This window comes from Polyodon spathula, unplaced genomic scaffold (assembly GCF_017654505.1).
Source record: "Polyodon spathula isolate WHYD16114869_AA unplaced genomic scaffold, ASM1765450v1 scaffolds_2768, whole genome shotgun sequence".
In the NCBI taxonomy this organism is placed as follows: domain Eukaryota; kingdom Metazoa; phylum Chordata; class Actinopteri; order Acipenseriformes; family Polyodontidae; genus Polyodon; species Polyodon spathula.
The window spans coordinates 1-2,510 of NW_024474235.1; the positions used below are offsets into that span (position 1 = coordinate 1).

General features: G+C 47.3%; 1 non-coding gene across 1 annotated transcript; it reads left to right on the forward strand.

Moving 5' to 3' along the window:
- The first annotated feature begins 765 nt into the window (after positions 1-765).
- On the forward strand, positions 766-853 carry trnay-gua. Its single transcript is given in 2 exon segments — positions 766-802; positions 818-853. It is a non-coding gene; the product is annotated as a tRNA-Tyr (tRNA).
- Positions 854-2,510: the final 1,657 nt, after the last annotated feature.

Genomic DNA, 2,510 nt, shown 5'->3' on the forward strand with positions numbered 1-2,510 from the left:
ATCCATTATTATTGATGTTGATTTTGAATTCCGTTTTGAAATCGCTAACCCGGCGTTTCTCTTTGGGATTGGAGGCTGTGTTGCAGTTTGAAATGTTGCTGGGATGTTCAGTAACCCGCTCAGCTCATCTTGTTCAAAGCTAACACAGCTCCTTAACTGCAAGACGAGGGGTTCCAGTGAAGGCGATTGCCCGGCCAGGACCGTCCGAACGGGCCGGAGTCGCTGCGAGGCGGGGCTTGGGAAGCGCCAGTGCTCTGGGTGTCTCAGTGTGTCCCACTCCCTACCCACACACGCAACACACCCCCTGGGACACCAGCTGCCCACCCCTCTCTTTCGCTCTGCTGCCTTTCTACAAAATATGAGCACAATGTTAGTGTTTACAATGCCGCTGATCAGCGCTCTTCCAAGCTTGTGATTTCCACATGAACTCTAGCCTGGGAAAGCCAGAGTTGGGTCTGGACCCGACCAGCACCGCAAGGCACCGGCCCTCCGCTCTGGCCGTGAGCTGGGCAGCCTGACCCGCTAGTTTAAAATGCCGCTCACTTCTCAAAGTGCTTATTATCCAGGAGCTATAAACAGCTGACTGCTTTACCCGTGAGCTGCACTCCGCTATAAATATATTAGAATGCATTCAGCAATTGAAACATGACATTTAAGACGCTTCTCGCATGTAGCAGTTGGTTTACGGTTTGAATGGATGCATTTTAATTCATTGTCATGAAGTGCTTGATTCAGACAGTCTGGCCGCGGTGTGTCTCAGACCTGCCTTCGATAGCTCAGCTGGTAGAGCGGAGGGCTGTAGTGGTGAAGCCCGGGCATCCTTAGGTCGCGGGTTCAAATCCGGCTCGAAGGACACAAGTTCTGCTTTTCATCAGCTCGTTGTGTTTAAATCGGTATGTTTTCTGGAAATTCGTGATGCCTTTTTACGCCGAGCCCAATATTAGCAGCGGGTTTCACAGAACACGAAGGCAGGCGGGCACCGCTAGTGCTGATCCGGGTCTGTGAAACGGGAGCGGGATGAGACGGGACTCGACACAACTGCCGGACTGGGCATCAAAAACAACGCGAAACGCCTTCAAAAAACTGCACCGCACGATTCATCCGTTTCACTGCCCGCCCGGTTTGCGGTGCTTCTCATACGCTTCTGATTTTGTTCTTTGTCATTCACTCACAATAATCTCTTCTATTGAGATACATTTCATTGTTTTTGAAAGAAAGCAATCTAACAAAATACCATATTGATTCATATTGATAAAGAACCGTTAGCTCGCTTCTCATCTCTTTGTTAATGGATGCTGTCAATCGCACCCTTTCATTTGATTAACAGTAGCTGCTGGTAATAACTGGTAATGGACTGGGGGGTAGTATCCTGTGTCCTGTCCTATATTGCTGCATGCTTTCTACCTGGGGGAGGGGCTGGTTTTAGTTCTATACTGCGGGCGGATCACCTCTCCTCTGGAGGGAGGGATAACCTGTACTACAGTATAACCCTACACTCCGTGTTTCAGTGGGTGGCTTCATGCTTTAGTATTTGATTGTTGATTTGCTTCGTTTGATATTTGTCTGTATTGATTTCATTGGGTTTTGTTTGGGTGTTTCTTTGAGTTTTGTTGTCACATTTATTCTCTCTTATGCACTAGTCACTTTAATCACTCCAGTGAAACTCCTACTATAGGGAAATCTGGCTGAGCTCGAGTGCTCCCCCACTGGCTGGAATTGGGATAGCATTTCTTGATGGATTGCAGCCTGTGGTATTTTGCTTATTTACTGGGTTTTTAACTATTTATTGTAATTTAATCAAAGCTTTGGATCATTACTTCAGCTCCCAGACTGCTGTTCATTTCAGCCAGAGGACAATCTGCTGATTGTTAAAGCTGCACAAGCGCACCTAACTCTATTCCGGACCCTACCGGATAACAAAGGTGATGCAGCGCTACTCGGACCCCAGCGTGGCATTCACACTGGCTTAGGTGGGTTTGTTACAGCGGAAAGAGAGTGAGAAAGAGCTGGAAGGTAAAAACTCCCTTTACAAACGCTAGTCAGGGAAAGCAGGGCTGTGTACTAGTAAATGACTCGGCCGTCTGGACTGATAGTATAGAGTTTTGTTAATTTAGTTCACACACAGGTTTTGTTTAAACAGTTTATTCTGATTTCTCTGTTTTGTTTGTTTAAAAGCAGCTTGGTGACTGGGCCTTGTTGACGCACCCACACAAACACACAAACAGTGGTGAAGTCCTGGCCCTTCCCCTCGCACAAAGGGCTTTACCACAGTAAACGAAGCCCCTTTGGAAACATGCAACGCTAGTGTCATTGTGTAGAACAAAAAGCACAGTCCTTGGCAAAAACAATATTGAAATGCTCCTCAATGACCCCATTATGCGCTCTATCTCTCTGCGTCAGTGCCTGTCGATGATGGCTCTATCGTGTGATATTTGATCGTGAGGGGAGTTATTCGTCCCGAGTCAAAGGCGAGTGCGCTAAAGAAAGTCAAGGTCAGTTATCACACGGTA